Genomic DNA, 14,933 nt, shown 5'->3' with positions numbered 1-14,933 from the left:
TTCCTGATAATCAGTTTTTGTAAGTGTTATGGTCTTATAGTTATACTACATTTACATCCCTAAACCATGAACAAATCTAGTTTTGCTTATTTTTGAAATTTATTAAAAATCATAATGTACATACTCTACCTTAACTCACTTTTTTTTTGGCTTGTGTGTGTGTGCATATGTGTATGCGTTTTAGGTGAAAGTTTACAGTGCAAATTAGTTTCTCATTCAAAAATTTATACACAAATTATTTTGTGACATTGGCTGCAATCCCCACAATGTGTCAGCACTCTCTCCCTTTCCCTTTACACTCCGGGTTCCCCATGTACATTGGTGCAGGTTTCCTGTCCCTTCTTGCCTTCGCTTTTGGGTAGGTGTTGCCCATTTGGTCTCATTTACATGATTGAGCTAAGAAGTATGCTCCTCACGTGTGCTACTGTTTGTTTTATAGGTCTGTCTAATCTTTGGCTGAAAGGTAGACTTCGGAAGTGGCTTCAGTTCTGAGTTAGCTGGGTGTCCAGGGGTCATAGTCTCGGGGGTTCCTCCAGTTACTGTCAGACCAGTAAGTCTGTTTTTTTTTTTTTTTAAGAATTTGAATTTTGTTCTACATTTTTCTCCTGCTCTGCCCAGGACCCTCTATTGTGAACCCTGTCAGACTGATTGGTAAACTTGCTTTTTTGATTGTGATTAATCCCTGCTGTTAAGGGAAGCAGTGGCTCATTAATATTCACTGCTGTATAGTGGACAATCGTATGAATATATCAAATTTATTTATCCATTCTCTGTCAACAGGCATTAGGGCAATTTTATTTATTTTTATTTTTTGCTTTATAGATAATAGAGCTTTGAGTGTTCTTGTGCAAGTCACCTCGGGCACAGACCAGAGCTCTCCTGAGTTACCGGGATACTCCTAGGAGCGGGACTTCAGGTCATACGCTATGCGAATGTGCAACTTCAGAAGATAACACAAAATTGTGTTTTTTGTACCAGCTTATACACTTCCTAGCAGTTTATGAGAATTCTATCTATTCCACATTCTTACCAACTTAGCTATTGTCGTATTATTCATGAAATCCTGCACATTTTTATGTTTATTGGTCACAGAGTTTCCTCTTCTGTGAAGTACTTGTTAAACAGTTTTGTTCATTTTTCTGTTGGCTTGTTTGTCTTTTTCATAGTGACCTATAGGGGTTATTTATATATTCTCTTTTTTTTTTAAATTGTGCTTTAGGTGAAAGTTTACAGCTCAAGTTAATTTCTCATACAAAAATTTATACACATATTGGTTTGTGACATTAGTTGAAATCCCCACAATGTGACAGCACATTTCTTCTTTCCACCCTGGATCCATTCAACCAGTTCCTGTCCCTTCCTGCCTTCTCATCCTGCCTCCAGACAGGAGCCACCCATTTGGTCTTGTGTATCTGATTGAATTAAAAAGCACACTCCTCATATGTATTATTTTTGTTTTATACTCCTGTCTAATCTTTGTCTGAAGAGTGGGCTTTGGGAATGGTTTCAGTTCTGGCTTAACAGAGCATCTGGGGGCCATAGTTTCAGAGTTTCCTAAAGTCTCTGTCAGACCACGATGTCTGGTCTTTTTACGTGAGTTTAAGTTCTACTCCACAGTTTTCTCCCGCTCCATCTGGGATTCTCTGTTGTGTTCTGTGTCAGGACGGTCATTGGTGGTAGCTGGGCACCATCTAGTTCTTTTGGTCTCAGGTTGGGGGAGTCTCTGGTTTATATGGTACTTTAGTCTCTTGAGCTAATATTTTCCTTGTGTCTTTGGTATTCTTCGTTCTCCTTTGCTCCAAGTGGGATGGGACCGATTGATGCATCTTAGATGGCCGCTGGCAAGCTTTTAAGGCCCCAGATGCCACTCACCAAAGTGGGATGCAGAATATTTTCTTAATAAACTTTGTTATGCCAATTGACATAGATGTCTCCGTAAACTATGGTCCCCAGGCCCCAGCCCCAGCTACTCTGTTCCTCAAACTGTTTGGATGTGTCCAGGAAAATTCTTAGTTTTTGCTTTGGTCCAGTTGTGCTGACTTGCCCTGTATTGTGTGTTGTCCTTCACTTCACCAAAGATGATTCTTGTTTACTATCTGGTTAGTGAAGTCCTCTGTCCCTCCCTCCCCACCCTCGTAACCATCAAAGAATGCTATTTTCTGGTTAAAACTTTTTCTTGAGTTCTTACAATAGTGGTCTCATACAATATTTGTCCTTTTGTGACTCACTAATTTCACTCAGTATAATGTCTTCCAGATTCATCCACGTTTGAGATGTTTTGCAGATTCATCATTGTTCTTTATCATTGCATAGTATCCCATTGTGTGTATGTACCATAATTTGTTTATCCATTCATCTGTTGATGGGTACCTAGGTTGTTTCCATCCTTTTGCTATTGTGAACAATGCTGCAATGAACATGGGTGCACATATGTCTACTCCTGTGACAGCTCTTATTTCTCTAGGATATATTCCTAGGAGTGGGATTGCTGGATCATATGGTACTTCTATTTCTAGCCTTTTAAGGAAGCACCAAATTGATTTCCAAAGTGGTTGTACCATTTTACATTCCCACATACAGTGCATTTAAGTGTTCCAGTCTCTCCACAACCTCTCCAACGTTTATTATTTGTGTTTTTTGCATTAGTGCCAGCCTTGTTGCGGTGAAATGCTATGTCATTGTAGTTTTGATTTGCATTTATCTAATGGCTAATGATTGTATTTCCTCATGTGTCTGTTAGCCACCTGAATGTGTTCTGTGATGAAGTATTTGTTCATACACTTTGCCCATTTTTCAATTGGGTTATTTGTCTTTTTGTTTTTGAGGTTTTGCAGTATCTTATAGATTTCAGAGATTAGACCCTTACTGGATATGTCATAGCCAAAATTTTTTTTTCCAGTCTGTAGGTTTTCTTTTTACTCTTTTGGTGAAGTCTTTTGATGAGCTAAGTGTTTGATTTTTAGGAGCTCCCAGTAATCTAGTTTCTCTTCTGGTGTTTGTGCATTGCTAGTTACAGTTGTATACAATTTATGCCATGCATTAGAGCTCCTAGTGTTGTCCCTATTTTTTCTTCCATGATCTTTATTGTTTTAGATTTTATATTTAGGTCTTTGATCTATTTTGAGTTAGTTTTTGCGCATGGTGTGAAGTATGGGTCCTGTTTCATTTTTCTGCAGATGAATATCAAGTTATGCCAGCACCATTTGTTAAACAGACTGTCTTTTCCCCCATTTAATGGACTTTGGGCCTTTGTCATATATCAGCTGCTCTTAGGTGGATGAATTTAAGTCTGGATTCTCAATTCTGTTCCATTGGTCTATGCATCTGTTGTTGTACCAGTATCAGGCTGTTTTGACTACTGTGGCAGTATAATAGGTTCTAAAATCAGGTAGTGTGAGGTGTCCCACTTTGTTCTTCTTCTTGAGTAATGCTTTACTTATCCGGGGCCCCTTCCCTTTCCATATGAAGTTGGTGATTTGTTTCTCCATCTTGTTAAAAAATGTTATTGGAATTTGAATCATGATTGCATTGTATCTGTAGATCACTTTGGGTAGAATTGACATTTTTACAATGTTGAGTCTTCCTATCCATGAGCATGGTATGTTTTTCCACTTATATAGGTCTCTTTTGGTTTCTTGCAGTAGTGTCTTGTAGTTTTCTTTGTATAGGTCTTTTACCTCTCTGATTAGATTTATTCCTAAATATTTTATCTCCTTGGGGGCTATTGTAAATGGTATTGATTTGGTGATTTCCTTTTCAAAGCTGTCTTTGTTGGTGTAGAGGAATCCAGCTGATTTTTGTATGTTTATCTTGTATCCGGATACTTTGCTGAAATCTTCTATTAGTTCCAGTAGTTTTCTTGTGGATTCTTTGGGGTTTCCTGTGTATAAGATTATATCATCTGCAAATAGGGATATTTTCACTTCTTCCTTACCAACTTGGATGCCCCTTATCTCCTTTTCTTACCTTATTGCTCTGGCTAGGACCTACAGCACTATGTTGAATAAGAGTGATGATAAAGAGCATCCTTGTCTGGTTTCCGTTCTCAAGGGGAATGCTTTCAGATTCTCTATTTAGAATAATGTTGGCTGTTGGCTTTGTATAAATGCCCTTTATTATGTCAAGGAATTTCCCGTCTATTCCTATTTTGCTGAGAGTTTTTATCAGGAATGGGTGTTGGACTTTGTCAAATGCTTTTTCTGCCTTAGTTGATAAGATCATGTGGTTCTTATCTTTTGTTTTATTTATGTGATGGATTACATTGATTGATTTTCTAATGTTGAACCATCCCTGCATACCTGGTATGAATCCTCCTTGGTCATGATGAGTAATTTTTTTGATACGCTGTTGAATTCTATTGGCTAGAATTTTGTTGAGGATTTTTGCATCTATATTCATGAGGGATACTGGCTTGTAATTTTCTTTTTTTTGTGGTGTCTTTACCTGGGTTTGGTATCAGGGTTATGCTGGCTTCATAGAATGAGTTCACAGGTATTTCTTCCTTTTCTGTGCTCTGAAATACCTTTAGTAGTAGTGGTGTTAACTCTTCTCTGAAAGTTTGGTAGAATTCTCCAGTGAAACTGTCCAGGCCAAGGATTTTTTGTTGTTGTTAGGAGTTTTCTTTTATTATCTCTTCAATCTCTTCTTTTGTTACGGGTTCATTTAATTTATCCACCTTGGTTTGTGTTAGTTTAGGCAGGTAGTGTGTTTCTAGAAATTTGTCCATTTCCTCTAGGTTTTCAAATTTGTTAGAGTACAATTTTTCATAGTGTTCCGTTATGATCCTTTTTATTTCAGTTGGGTCTGTTGTGATATTGCCCATCTCATTTCTTGTTTGGGTTATTTGCTTCCTTTCCTGTTTTTGTTTTGTAGTTTGGCCAATGGTTTGTCGATTTTGTTGATCTTTTCAAAGAACCAACTTTTGGTCTTGTTGACTCTTTCAATTGTTTTTCTATTCTCTATTCCATTTATTTCTGCTCTAATGTTTATTATTTCATTTTTTCTGGTGCCTGAGGGCTTCTTTTGCTGCTATTTGTTTGAGTTGTAGGGTTGATGTTTTGATTATGGGTCTTTTCTTCTTTTCGGATGTGTGCATTTATTGCTATAAGTTGACCTCTGAGCATTGCTTTTGCTGTGTCCCAAAGATTCTGGTAAGATGTGTTTTCATTCTCATTTGATTCTATGCATCTTTTTATTTCGTCCTTGATTTTTTTCTGTAACCCAGTAGTTTTTGATCAAGGTGTTGTTCAGTTTCCATATACTTGATTTTTTTCCTTGCTGTTTCTATTATTGATTTCTACTTTTAAGGCTTATGGTCAGAAATGATGCTTCGTAATATTTCAGTGTTTTGCATTCTGTTAAGGCTTGCTTTGTTGCCTAAAATGCGGCATATTCTGGAGAACGTTCCATGTGAGTTGGAAAAGAATGTATACTTGGCTGCTGTTGGGCGGAGTGTTCTGGAACGGTCTATGAGATCAAGTTAATTGATTGTGGCCTTTAGATCTTCCATGTCTTTATTGAGTTTCTTTTTAGATGTTCTATCCTTCACCAAAAGTGGTGTGCTGAAGTCTCCTCCTATTATGGTGGAAATGTCTATTTCTTTTCAATGCTGTTAGAGTTTGTTTTAACTATTTTGGAGCCCTGTCTTTGGGTGCATATATATTTATTTTGGTTATGTCCTCCTGGTGTATTGACCCTTTAATCATTATATAGTGTCCTTCCTTATCCTTTGTGGTGGATTTTGCTTTAAAGTCTATTTTGTCAGAGATAATACTGCCACTCCTGCTCTTTTTTGGTTGTTGTTTGCTTGATATATTTTTTCCATCCTTTGTGTTTTAGTTTGTTTGCATCTTTGTGTCTAAGGTGTGTCTCCTGCAGGCAGCATATAGACGGATCATGTTTTTTTGTCCATTCTGCCACTCTCTGTCTCTTTATTGGTGCATTTAATCCATTTACATTCCGTGTAATTATTGACAGGTATGAGTTTAGTGCTGTCATTTTGATGACACTTTTTTTGTGGTGTTGACAGTTTCTTTGGTCTACTTAATTTTCTGTGCTGTGTTGTTTTTCTTTATGTATTTTCTTTGCATCTTTTTCATTGTTGTTGATTCTGTGTTTTCTGAGTCTTCCTGTTTTCTTTCTTTTTTATTTTGATGGGTAGATTTGTTAGCTTCCTTTGTGGTTACCTTAAAATTTACCTTTATTTTTCTAAATTTAAACAAATCTTTTATTTCTTGTTATCACCTTAACTTCTGCTCCGTATGGAAGTTCTATGTCTACACTATTTATTCCCTCATTTTTGTTTTGATAATTTTGTCATTTACATATTGACATCTCTGTTTCCCTATTTTCAGTGTTTTAGCTTGGACTTGTTTTTGCAACTTCCCTATCTGGGTTGATATCTGGTTCTTCTGTTCTGTGTTCTAGTCTTGGGTCATTGTCTGATATTGTTGGTTCTCTAACTGGAGGACTTCCTGTAATATTTTTTGTAATTTTGGTTTGGTTTTCACAAATTCTCTTAACTTCTGTTTATCTGGAAATGCCCTAATTTTGCCATCGTATTTGAGAGACAGTTTTGCTGGATATATAATTCTTGGCTGGTGTCTTAGTCATCTAGTGCTGCTATAACAGAAATACCATGAGTAGATGGCTTTAATAAATAGAAGTTTATTCTCTCACGGTCCAGTAAGCTAGAAGTCTGAATTTGGAGCACTGGCCCCAGGGGAAGTCTTTCTCTCTCTGTTGGCTCTGGAGGAAGGTCCTTATCATCAGTCTTCCCTTGGTCTCGGAGCATAACAGTGCAGGAACCTCAAGTCTAAAGGACGCGCTCTGCTCCTGGCACTGCTTTCTTGGTGGTATGAGGTCCCCCTGTCTCTCTGCTTGCTTCTCTCTTTTATATCTCAGAAGAGATTGGCTTCAGACACTATCTAATCTTGTAGGTCTCATCAATATAAGTGCCACTAATCCATCTCATTACATCATAGTGATAGGATTTACAACACATAGGGAAATCACATCAGATGACAAAATGATAGACAATCATACAGTACTGGGAATCATGACCTAGCCAAGTTGACAGATATTTTGGGGGGACATACAGCTGGAAATTTTTTTCCTTCAAGGCTGTATGTGTGTCATCCTATCGCCTTCTTGCCTGCATGGTTTCTGCTGACTAGTCAGAGCTTAGTCTTACTGTCTCTCTCCTTTGTAAGTGACTGTTCGTTTATCCTTAGCTGCTCTCAAGATTCTATCTTTATCTTTGGTTTTGGAAAGTTTGATTATAATATGTCTTGGTGACTTTCTTTTGAGATCTACCCTGTGTGGGGTTCCCTGACCTTCTTGGATAGATATCTTGTCTTTCACAATATCAGGGAAGTTTTCTGCCAGCAAATCTTCAACAATTCTCTCTGTGTTTTCTGTTATCCTCCCCTCCCCCTCCCCCATTCTGGTACTCCAATCACTTATAGGTTTTTCCTCTTGATAGTGTCCCACATAGTTATTAGTCTTTCTTCATTTTTAAAATTTTTTTTCTGATTTTTCCTCAAATAAATTGGTGTCAAGGGATTTATCTTCAGTCTCACTAATTCAGATTTCCATTGCCTCAATTCTGCTCCTATGACCTTCTATTGATTTGTCTAATTCTCAAATTTTACTGTTAATCTTTTGGATTTCTAGTTGCTGTCTCCTGATGGATTCTAGCAGTCTGTTAAATTTGTCATTCTCTTCTTGTATTGTTTTCCTGAATTCGTCTATTGCTTTGTCTGTGTGTTCCTTGGCTTGATCTGAGTCTTGCATGATCTCCTTCCTGATATCTTGGAGAGCTCTGTGTATTAATCTTCTGAATTCTATCTCCAGTAATTCCATGGCCTTATCTTCCTCCAGAAGTTTTCCTGGTTCTTTATTTTGGTCGCTTGCTGGAGCCATCTTGACCTGCTTCTTTATGTGATTTTATATTGACTATTGTTTCCTAGTCATCAATAAGCTATTATATTTATTTATTGTATGTTTGTTCACCATGTCGTAGCTTTTTGTTTTGTTTTGTTTTGTTTTGATATGCCCAAGTACGCTGCGTGTGTGAGCTACTTTGGTTACTGATGTCTTTGAAGCTCTCACATCCTGTCTTCAGGTGGTTAGAGCAGCTACTAGGTGTGTGAGCCCAGGAGCCTGTTCACTTTTCTTGTGCGGATGAGGCACAGGTGTCCAGGTCATTGGTCACCGAGTGTGTGGTGCAGACTCTCACTTACAGTCCTAGATGGGTGGGGCTGTGTAGGAGTGTTTGGAGCAGGCACAGGTATCTGGCTGCAGTAGGGGCTATGTGCTGAGCAAGGCAGAGGGATGACGGCTGCCCCTGGGTGCCTGGTTTGAGGGCATGTCCCTGTCCCCTAGAGTGCATAGGGAGGTGGGTATTGCAGCCGGTCCTTGGGCACATGATGTTGTTGGCTGCAGGGACTGGGAGGCACCATTTATTCTTAGACCTCTGTCGTGGGTGGCTAGATGGAGTGGGTGATACTGCCACCCCTTAGGCCCCTGATGTGGATGAGTGAGGTCCCTGCTAATGGGCAGGGCGGTGTTAAATGTCACGAATCCACAACTCTTCATTGGCTGTTGCAGTTGAAAATAGGCTTCAGGTGTATGTTCTGTTGCTTTATGCTAATGAGGGTATGCAGCGCTGAATCAGCCCACACAGGTCTAGGCAGGGGTGAAGGGTACTGTAAGTGTGGACCCCTTATGCCAGTGTCTAGGCAAAGAGGCAAGGCCTCCTGATCTGCCCTTAGTTCCTAGCTTAGGGAGCGTGGCTTTTTTGACACTGCAAGGCTGGTTTGAGTGCGGATAGCCCTGAGTTCTGGCTTAGGGGTGTGTCAGTTGTTGAATACTTCAGGACTGATGTGGGAGAGGAGTGGGGTGGGGGGTGGGTGAGGGGAAAGAGGTACTTCTCCACTGTGAAACTCCTGTAGGGGGAGGGGTTATTTTGACCCCATGTGGTAGGTTAGATGCCTGCACTTAACTTTCACAGGTCCAGCGCAGCATCCACCTGGCTACGGAGGCTTGTGCAGACTCACTGCTGCCCAGCCTCACTCAACATGGTGAGATGTGTCCCGAATGCTACTGCTCAGTCCATGTGCACCGGCAACCCAGCCAGCAGGTGCTGGCAACCTGGCAACTGAAACTTCATCACTGCTTTTGAACTGTCTCTCCTTCCCCCTGCCACTCAGTCCAACTCTTCAGATTTGTCTTTGATGATCAGGACTTCTAGATTTTCATATATAATCAATTCACTTGTTTTTTTGGTCTTTGTTGTAAGACGGATGACAGGAAACATCTGACTATTCTGCCATTTTGGCCCCACACTATTTGTATATTCTTGCAAACAGCCTTATGAAAACATAAGTGGTGAGAATATCTTCTCCAAATTGGTGGCTAGACCTTTTACCTTCTTTGTGGTGTTTTTTTGGTGAAAAAACAAAACCAATCATTGGCCATCAAGTTGATTGTGACTCATGGAGACCTCATGTGTGTCAAAGTAGAACTGTGCTCTTTAGGGTTTTCAGTGGTTGACTTTTTGAAAGTAGATCATCAGGCTTTTCTTTTGAGGCACCTCTGGGTGGACTCGAACCTTCAGTCTTTCAGTTAACAGCCTAAAGCATTAACGGTTTGCATCAAAAGAACGCTTAATTCTCATGTGGTTGAATTTTTCAATTTTTCTTTTATAGTTTATTTTGTGCTTTGTTTAGGAAATAATTCCTACTTTGAGCTCAATATGATGTTTTTTTCCTAAAAGTTTCAAAGATTTTCTTTTCTTTCACATTCAAATTCTTAATCAACACAAAACGGATTTATTCGTGTGGTGTGAGATAGGGACCCAATTTCATTTTCCCCAATTATTTAACCAAGTGAATATTCCATCTTTAATCCCATTGATTTGCAGTACTGAGATATACTGAGTGCTCACATAGGTTTGGGTTTCTTTCTAGGTTCTCTATTTTGTTTCAATTGTCTCTTTGTCGTTTTCTGTTCCAGTATCACAATATCTTAATTGCCTTAGATATATATTAGTAGTTTATAAAAGAAATCACCCCCCACCATGCTATTATTTTATCTTAACAGTTTCCTAGCTATTCTAGGTCCTTTGCTCTCCCATATAAATTTTAGAATAAGCTTATCAATTCCATGAAAAACTTTGTGGGAATTTTCATTGACATTTTATTAGATATAGAACAATTTCGGGACAACTGATATCTTCATGATAGTGAATCTGCCTATTTATGACTAAGTTACATATTTCCATTTATTTAATTTTTATAGTCTCATTGAATAGTTTTATATTTTTTTACATGGAGGTTTTACACATCTTTTGTTAGATTTATTCCTAAGCACTTTATATATATTTTAATTTTATTATGGTAAAACATATATCACAAAAGTTTGACATTTTAACCACTTTTAAGTGTACAATTCAGTAGCATTAATTACGTTCACCATATTGCTCTGTTGTTGTTGTGGTTAGCTATGATTAATTGGCTCCCAACTCATGGTGACCCCATGTACAATGAAAAAAATGCTGCCCAGTCCTGTGTCATTCCCATGATAGGTTAGGAATTGGATCATTGTGATCCATGGGTTTTCACTGGCTGATTTTCAGAAGTAGACCACCAGGCCTTTTTTCCTATTCCATCTTAGTCGGGAGGCTCTGCTGAAATCTGTTCAGCATCACAGCAACATGCAAGCCTCCACTGACAGTGGGTGGTCAGTGTGCATGAGGTGTATCAGCCAGGGGAGAATTCTACCATCACCACTATCCATTTCCAAAAGCTTACATCACCCCAAGCAGAAACTCAGTATCCCTTTAGCACTAACTCCCATTCCCTCCTACCCCCAACCCCTGGTTACCACTAATAAATTTTGGTCTCTATGCATTTACCTATTCTTGATACTTCATATAAGTGGGATCATACAATACTTGTCCTTTGGTATCTAAATTATTTCACTCTGCATAATGTTTTCATGGTTCATCCATATTGTAGCATGTATCAGAATTTCATTTCTCTTTATGGCTGAATAATATTCCATTGTATGTCTATACAGTAAAATCTGTGAAAGCTGGAAACTGTAAGGTGGAAACCTGTCAGAGAAAGAAAACTAAAATATTTTCCACTAAAATTAGCGATAGAAAAGTTTTTCTCCCTGTCAAAGGTGGACAACTTGTGAGACCCAGAAAAATAAAGTAGTCCCGTTGAATTCTGGCTCTCATAGGTTTCACTGAACCACGTTTTGTTTATCTATTCATCTGTTGATGGGCACTTTGGTTGTTTCCATCTTTTGGCTATTGCGAATAAGGATGCAATGAACATCATTGTACAGTTATCTGAGTCCCTGCTTTCAAGTCTCTTGTGTATATACCTGCAAGTGGAATTGCTGGGTCATATGGTAATTCTGTTTAATTTTTAGGAAACTCCAGACTGTTTTCCACAGAAGCTGGACCATCTTACACTCCCATCAGCAATGCACAATGGTTCCAATTTGTCCACATCCTCACCAACACTTGTTAGTTTCCATTTTTCTGATAATAGCCATCATAGTGGGTGTGAAGTGGTATTTCACTGTGGTTTTGATTTGCATTTCCCTAATGACTAGAGAATGGAGCCTAGGTGGTGTAGTGGTTAAGAGCTCAGCTGCTAACCAAAAGGTCAGCGGTTCAAATCCACCAGCCGCTCCTTGGAAACCCTATGGGGCAGTTCTACTCTGTCCTATAGGGAACCGACTCAAAAACACCTAACAACAACACAAATGACTAATGATGTCAAACATCTTTGCATGTGCTTGTTGGCCATTTGTTTATCTTCTTTGGAGAAATGTCTATTCAAGTCCTTTGCCCATTTTTATTTATTTATGGTGCTTTAGATGAAGGTTTACAGAGCAAATTAGTTTCTCATTAAACAATTAATATAAGTAATGTTTTGTGACATTGGTTGCCAACCCCATGACATGTCAACACTCTCCCTTCTCGACCTTGTGTTCCCCATGACCAGCTTTCTTATCCTTTCCTGCCTTCTCGTCCTTGCCCCTGGGCTGGTGTGCCCCTTTAGTCTTGTTTTGTTTTATGGGCCTACCTAATCTTTGGCTGAAGGGTGAATCTCAGGAGTGACTTCAGTACTGAGTTAAAAGGGTGTCTAGGGGCCGTACTCTCAGAGTTTTCCAGTTTCTGTCAGATCAGTAAGTCTGGTCTTTTTTCTTGGCCCATTTTCTAATTGGACTGTTTGTCTTTTTGTTACTAAGTTGTAGGAGTTCTTTGTATATTCTGGATGTTAAACCCTTGATCTATATAAAAGCCCTGTTGCCACTGAGTTGATTCTGACTCATAGAGAGCCCATAGGACAGAGCAGAACTGCCCCATAGGGTTTCCAAGGAGTGGCTGGTGGATCTGAACTGCCGACCTTTTGGTTAGCAGCTGAGCTCTTAACCACTACGCCACCAGAGCCCCTAATCTATATCTAGTTCCCAAATATTTTCTCCCATTCTGTAAGTTGTCTCTTCAATTTCTTAATAAAGTCCTTGATGCATGAAAGTTTTTAATTTTGATGAAGTCCAGTTTATCTATTTATTTTCTTCTGTTGTTTGTGTTTTCGATGTCATATGTAAGAATCTACTGTCAAAAAAAACTCTTGAAGTTTTACTCCTATGTTTTCTTCTAAGAGTTTTATAGTTTTAGTTCTTATGCTTAGGTCATTGATCTATTTTGAGTTAATTTTCATATATTGTGTGAGGCATTGGTTCAACTTCATTCTTTTGCATGTGGAAATCCAGTTGTCTCAGCACCATTTGTTAAAGAGACTTTTTTTCCCCATTGAAAGGACTTGGTACCCTCATCGAAAAATTGACCATGGATGTGTGGGTTTATTTCTGAACTCTCAATTCTATTCCATTGGTCTAGATGTCTATCCTTACAGCAGCATCACAGTATGTTGATTACTGTAGCTTTATAGTAGGTTTCAAAATTGGAGACAGTTAATTCTCCTACTTTGTTCTTCTTTTTCAAGATTGGTTTGGCTATTTAAGGCCCCTTGCAATTCCTTATGAATTTGAGGATTGGCTTTTCCATTTATACAAAAAAGTCCGTTGAAACTTTGATAAGGATTTCCTTGAATCGGTAGATTGCTTTGGGTAATATTGACATCTTAACAATTCTTTCAATTCATGAACACAGAATGTCTTACCATTTATTTAGGTGTTTTTTAATTTTGTTCAGCAGTGCTTTATAAGGAGTCCCTGGGTGGTACAAACAGTTAAGCGCTCGACTACTAGCTGAAAAGTTGGTGGTTCAAACCCAAAGGTGCCTCGGAAGACAGGCCGGGTTATTTGCTTCCAAAAGGTCACAGCCTTGAAAACACTATGAAGCAGTTCTACTCCTCACACATGGGGTAACCATGAGTTGGAATCCACTCAATGGCAGCTAACAATAACAACAAATTTTATAGTTTTCAGTGTATATTGTATTTTTATGAAATAATGTGCCCGTTCTACATTTGTTTGCCAACTATGCCTGCCCCCTACCCTCCTGAGGTATTTTTGTAAGTGCCTCTATGTTAATTTTTTTACATGTTGCTGTAAAAAAATTAGCATAGCTTGCTTACAAAAATACTTGGGGCACGGTTGGCAAAAAATGTAGAATGTGCGTGTTATTTGCATAAAAATGTGTAAGTCTTTCACCTGACTGGTCAAATTTATTTCTAGGTACCCTGCAGGAATGGCTTTTGGTTCTTAGTCTAATGTGGGAAATCTCTCTTGCCCCCACCCTCCCTCCCCACATACACATTCTAGTATTTCCTGGGCTGTGAGTTCTGTACAGATTAGTAAATGCCCTCAGGACAAATTTAGCTTGGAATGCTCAGTTTACTTCTGTTTCTCCCTTGATGTTTGACTTTTGTCCTGGTAATCCCTCCCACTCTTGTTGATTCTTTGTTGCTTTTCTCAAGATGCGTATTACACTTTATCTAAAAATTTTCGCTATCTTTTCTTCGGTGCTTTTATATAGATATCTATAATACTTTATAATTTTTTTCAGTGGGGGTTGGTTTCAGTACCTAGCTCGGTAATCAATATCAGTACGCTTAATTGTAAATGTTTGGGCCCACATTCCCACAGACCTTGAATTCTGCCTCAGAATCTTTTCAATACACTGGAGTTGATACATAAAATTATATCTGCACTAACAGGGGTCTCCAGGTACTAGGGTGACCAACCATCCTAGTTTGTCCAGGACTGAAGGATTTCCCAAAATGCAGGTTCAGTGTTAAAACTGGGGAAGTCCTTGGCAAAACCAGGACGAGTTGGTCATCCCATAAGCTATGATCATTGCTTTCAACACCAAAGGCAGATGAGACTAATAGCCCCCTTTTTTCTCTGGGGAGGAAAGGAGAACCTTAGCACATTTCCAATGGGAACAGATAACTCTGAGACCCTAGTACCTCCTTACTCTCACTCATTCTGTTAGTTGGTCAGTGAGATGGCTTGGCAGGAATGAACTGAGTTTCTGGAAGATCTGCAGGACTCTTGTTGATACTGGTGGCATTGATGTGCCCCTCCCTCAGCTAAACTCTGGGTGTTTCTCATTTTAGAAGAACACTTCCCTGGTCAGGAAGCTCCCATTGGAACAGAGTGCACTAGGTGGTCCCAGTCCCCTTTCCAATATCCCTATAAATGTATAAAGTGGTGTGGAAGTGGGGTCCCACTCCTGCAGCACTTTCCAGGGTTCTTCCTCCTGGCTCAGCCCAAACTCGCTTCTTGGTGAGATGATGAAAGATCAAGGGATGGTGTCCTCTCTGTTCCTCTTCTGCTGGTAAGTTTTTAATCAATAAACTTTATACTCACATTACATGCCCTAGTAGTATGTACACCTGTGCCCCTTGTATAGCATCTAGGAATACAATAAATATTGC

Source organism: Trichechus manatus, unplaced genomic scaffold (genome assembly GCF_000243295.1).
Source record: "Trichechus manatus latirostris isolate Lorelei unplaced genomic scaffold, TriManLat1.0 scaffold00075, whole genome shotgun sequence".
Taxonomy (NCBI): domain Eukaryota; kingdom Metazoa; phylum Chordata; class Mammalia; order Sirenia; family Trichechidae; genus Trichechus; species Trichechus manatus.
Note: the sequence above shows the minus strand (reverse complement) of the source record.